Raw genomic sequence first — 5,873 nt, 5'->3', positions numbered from 1 at the left:
GTCAGTGTCCAACTGTACCTGCTGCTGTCATTCCCCGCCTGTTTTCTGCTGGTTTCCAGCCACAGGCACTTGCATTTTCCCTACTCTCAAACTTGGCCATGAGTGTGTTGAGCTTGTATGCACATCCAGTGAGAAGCTCAGGACATATAAGCAGAATACTAGAACTTGGGTACTTTGGCCTGTGTCCTGGGTTGCCCCCATGCAGGATGCCCCTCTGGGGGCCATTTCTCCCATCCAAGGAGCTCAACATGGAGTCACAGCGTAGATGTGAGGCTGTTGCTACAGACTGACTGTTAGCAGGACAGCAGTGAGGAGCAGACCAGCTGTCAGAAAGTGGCTGTTCTTCACAATCATATTGTGCCTGTAGGTTAGAGGGGCTTGGGCTTTTTTCCTTTTTTCTTTTTTTTTAAAATTTTTCTTTAACTAGTGGTGTCTGATGTGAAGAGAGCTGTTCTCCTTTAGCTCATACATGGCTGCACACTCAGGTTTTTTTCCTTCTCCAAAGGCAGTGTAGTGCTGTTCATGGGAAGAGCTGGGCCAAACACAGCATGTGCCTTTTGTTTGTTCTACTGCTCTGTAGGTGCAGAAGTTCACTCCTGAATGTGCTGATAGCAACTGTGGTTCTGTCTGGCGTAGCATTTTTGTTGTAGCTTCTTACATTCAGACAAGGTATTTGGAAAAGTCAGATCGAGGGAGGGGAGTGAACTATGTAAGCAGTGAACTTTTCTGCAGCACAGACTGGTCTGTTCTTCAGTCCTTGGTATCTGCGCTAGATGACGGGATCCAGAGCTGCTGCTTGGTCACTGCTTGTGCTCTGTCCTGTTTTGTATAGTACTGTTTGGTTGAGTAATGAAAGCTGTGTAGGTAGGTAGGTAGGTTTATTCTACGCTTGTTCTGCAGGAGCCTGAGTTTATTTAGATGCTTTTCTAGAATGCTGGTGATGATCCTGGGGCTACTTCTTACCAGCTGAAGATCTGTAACATCACTATTTAGAAATCTAGTGTGACATTGTTTGAATTGGAAAAGGAGAACTGGGAGGAGTATTATAATATTACAATGCTTCCTTGACACAAGAAGTTCAGGATCAGGAATTCAGGGGGTTAGAAAAGGCAGCAGTAGCGGGCACTTACTGTTTGAGTCCATGTGTCGATTCACGTGCGTGTAACAGCAGAGATACTCCGAACTGGTCAGAACAGAACATCCCAATGTGTTCCTTACCACATACAATAGCTGGGACTCAGAGTTGGGAAAGGGTGGAAGAAGAAATATTTAATTAAAGAATAATGCCACACAAGATCAAAAATAGGTCATGAATAAGCTCATACTGGAAATTAGGTTTCTAACCAGGGGAGGACTGAGGTCATGGAAAAACCTCCCAAATAGATTAGCACAGGCGAGGAACCTACATTGTTTCAAGATGGACCTGGAGATGATCACGGAAGGGAGCACACTGCAGCAGGCAGAAATTAAGAATCCTGATACAGAGCATGCGTTCCTACCTCCAGGCTTCTTGTATAAAGTGCAAAGAACAGATCAGCAACAGTTCTGTGACTCAGTGTATCACTTTCAGGAGCTGCGAAGGAATCTCCTTCCCATGGCAACCTTCCCTCAGTTCCTCACTTGGCTTCTGATATTTCTTTTATTTTTATTTTCCATCCAGAATGTTTAAGAACTGCTGCAGCTAAAAAAAAAGAAGCTAAACACCCCCACCCCAGACAGTGCACTAAGGAACTTCACGCCAGAAAACCTGTTAGCTGTTTCACTGATATTTTGGGGTTAAATCAACAATTAGATCTAATACAAAAAACCTGGAGATTTTCTGCAGGCCAAGTTGCTAGGGAACTCTAAACACCCTTTCTTCAGTCATCTGCCTTTCTTCATCTTAGTTGCTGCAATGGTAGATAATTATCACAAAAATATAGCCCTTCTTTTGCTTTATTCTTAAGATGTAAGGCAGTTCTTGGTGATTTTTGTCTCATGCTAAAGGTCTTTGTTTGTCAAACTCTGTCAAAGGGTCTTTTGAGGAAAACAGGTGTCCTACAGACCCTTTTAGAAAATCATCTGCCTATAATTGGTGACAGTTCCTGCACATTTTTAAGTTCCAGATTCTGATCTTTAATGTATTAGACTAGTTCTGTTGTGTAAAAGTAACTTTAAATGGTCACAGAGTGGTTTGTGTTCTCAAAGAAAGAATGACTACTTTGTATGAGAGAGTTGCAACAGGAAGCAAACAAGGAACAAAAAAATTCCAGCAGCTTCTTTTGCGAGTCCTTCAGTAATGTAGCAGCAGCTCATGGGAACCTAGAAAAAGATGAAAAGCGACTAGATTAAACTGGACTAGTCAGAAACTGAATGTGAAGAAACACCCCAGCCTTCAATGGGTGGACCTGACTCCTGGAAGAAATTGGAGAGCTTGCTTCTTCCCTATAAATATGTGGAGAGAAACCTCAGTCCCTTGGCACACCCTACAAAAGCACAAAGGTCCCAGAACAGGTCAGTGCTGCACCGCACCAGCCAGGTAAAGAGTGTACAAACCTAGAGAGAAGGGGAAAAAACAGACTTGAAACACAGGAAAGTAATTTGCTATATCCAAATTGATTGGAGAAACAAGATTAATGCCTTAACTTCAGCACTTTGAAATACAGGATAGTAACAGGTAACAAGGGGTAGGGAAGGGGTAAACTGGAACTTTTATGTCAGCTTCCTTCTATTAATGAAAGGTGTAGCTGAATTAAACAAAGAGTAGTTAAATTCAGTACCACTGCCTGTCTTGTAATATTAACTCTGTTTCTGTTGCACTATGTTTTATTGACTGTATTTAGTGGACCCTGAAAGTCAGCAGAGTGCAAATGGTGTAGACAGACACAGAAAAGCTTTTGATACTGTAAAATACAGCCATCTGTTGGGGACTTCTTTTAAGTGACAGGCAAATAGCTAATGCTGAGATTGAAACTGTGGATTAAACAGAAGTTATTGAAATGAAATCACCAGCCTCCATTTGTTCTGTTGCAGCACTAACCATGAGGAGTTCACCCCTCTTTGCTGAGCTACTGTTTGAAGTCAAGACGGAGGGCAGTACCCAGAAAGACTCCGATAACTGGTTAAAACTTACTAACAGTTTAGGCAAAGCATGAGATTCAGAACAGAGACTGACCCAGTTTCTTTGCTGTCCTGGGTAGTGTTGCACTGGCACAACTCAAGCTGTTATTCCTGCCAGCTCAGTTTCCCTTTCTACTACTGCAGTACAATCCCATTCTAAGAGCCAGGCTGCATTTTCAGTATCCCAGTCTCTGGTGAATTTTAAGTCTTTAAGCCAGCTCTGCCTCTCAAGACATTAAACAATTTACTGAAAACCCTGACAAAAAGTCAGAAGTGACAGGCATTAAGTACAGTGTGCAGAACAGTCAGCTGAGCAGGTGTCAGGCAGAAGCTGTTCTGAGAGAAACAGGTACTTCTTTTCTTCCTTTTGAGCCTCTCTCTTCCCATTACTCATTTCCTACTTGGCACTCAAATTATTGAAATAAACACACACACAAAAGCCCCCTGACGTCACTAGGAGGATATGCAGCAGCAAGAAAAAAAGTTGTTTTGTTGTTTGCTTGTTGTTTGTTTATTTTTTAAATGAAGGGACACAGAACCTGACATTTTCTTTCCCATAGCAAAGAACCTGCAAGCTGCTTGGCCTCCTTTCTGTAAGCGCCCCCCCCCCCCCCCCCCCCCCCCAAATTAACAGAATGCCATGAAGCCAGCAGACTATATGCATATTTCCCCTTCCTCTCGTGGTGGGGAGGGGGGTGAGGGAAAAAATGACTCCAAACACAGGAGATTGAGTTTAAACATTTATTTAAACAGAAACTCCAAACCACTCCACCCTTTTACCTTTCAAAAAAAGACAATGACAAACTAGTTTTCAGCCAGAGTGTCAGAGCAGGCAAAAGTTGTGTTCCACTACAACAACTCAGTAGCAATACTAGCAGGAGACCAACACATACGGAGCTAGCACTGCAAGAAGGGGAGAAGTAAAAAGGGTTTGAAACTGCTCAAAGGCACTTCTGCCCACTTGCCATTCTGTTTTCAGCCCAAGATGATGGTGCTGGCTTTAAACTGCTTTTTTGGTTGCATAGCTGGCTGGTGTGAAATCCATGGTCTGTAACAGGCACAACCTGGATAGCGTGACTCTTCTAAGGCACGTATGAGATAGCGGAGCACAGGGCATCCTCTGTCAGGGACCCTAACCCTCCACTAGATCCAAGGGGAATCCGGTCTGTGCACCTAGCTTCCCAACTGCAGAGCATTGAGACACGAGGAGAGCAGTGCACTGCAGGAGAGCGACTCCCATCAGCTTGGTGCTTGCTTATTGGACATGGCTCAGGCTCAGCTCTTTGCTCCTCAAAGGCACTGCCGCAGCATGGCCAACTCAATCGTTTCCCACTGCAACAACAACCCTCAAGCTGGGACCCGAACCTGAGAAGAGGCTCCAACGCACACGGGGGAAAGCAGAGTCACAAGGGCAACCAAGCAATGTGGCCGCAGCAGGGCACCTGATGCTCACCACCTTCCAGGAGGGCTGTCCTCCTGCCTGTCCTTCAGTAACAACAGATGGCCACACCAGTGTGATCCTTGCCCTGGACACTGCACTGGAAAGACTGCACTTGATTCAGCTCCAAGGTATGAGCAATAGGCACCAAAGTAGTATTTAAGGATCATATGTTACGAGCAAATAGTTTGGTATCCACCTCTAGAGACAAATGGGGAATGCTGGCTCCCCCAGAACAGTCTCTCAAAAGAAGTCCCGGAGAGGTGACAGGATACCCAACTCAAATAGACCTAAGGTAATTCTAGTGACATGCCATTGATGGGGACAGTTTAAGTCTAATGAAACCACAACCCCACTCTCACGTCAAAGGTGAGGAGGACTCAGGACTCCTTAGAGGCTTCACATAAGGCGGGGGAGGCGAGCTGCTCCCAGGGATCCTACCAGTCCCATAAGCTTACTTCAAAGTCAGTTTGCTAATAAATTTAAGGGGAATAAAATTAACCTCATTATCTAACAGGAAATGAGGAAATCTTTAGCATCACACCATGCCTCTTCCCATCTCCAATTTTCTTGGGAAAGCCTCTCGCTTCTAGAAAGGAGGTGAATTCCAGACAGAGACTTGATCGTTCATGGTCACTGGAGAAGGCTGCATCCTGTGACCACAGCATTAATGACCTATTCTGGGTAAGAAACTGCATTCCAGCTTCATCAAAACACTGAGTGGAAAAACACTGATTCTTCCCACACCCACACACAGTGTGGGCACTGGGGGCTGAGCAGAACAGAAGCCAAGCAGGGAGCAGCTATGGGCTTACGCCAAGAAACCAGAAGCTCTGGCACCCAAATAAAGTTGAACAGCTGGAGCAAGAAATGGGCAACTTAGTCTGAGGCCCAGATGTTTGTCATCTGGTTGGGAAGCAGGTGGTCTGCAACTGAGAACCAGAGATCCCATCTCAGACAGTCCCCACTCCTGCTATTGGAAATGACACCTGATTCACCCATCTCGGTGCATTGCCTGGAAGATGGAAAGCTCTAGGCACCCAGAATAAAGCCTTTAAACTCTGTCTGTACAGGCCACTGGACACAGCCAGATGGCCAGAAGCTGTGCCTTGAGGCCAAGGACATGCTGCCTACCATTATCTCCCTAAGAGGAAGATCTCCACTGCCTCCAGGGTGAGACGTTCCCTGCTCCCTCTGCCCCCGAGCACAGGGGAGCAGCCTCACCAGCTGGGCCTTACCATATGGTAGGGAGAGGATCCTAGTCCTTCACCCTTTTGAAGTGAAGGTGGCAAGTCTTAGGGTTCAACCAGCTTCAGAACAAAACATGTCTCCTCCT

This window comes from Nesoenas mayeri, assembly GCF_963082525.1.
Source record: "Nesoenas mayeri genome assembly, chromosome: 5".
NCBI classification, from domain to species: Eukaryota; Metazoa; Chordata; class Aves; order Columbiformes; family Columbidae; genus Nesoenas; species Nesoenas mayeri.
This window is presented reverse-complemented; position numbering follows the sequence as displayed.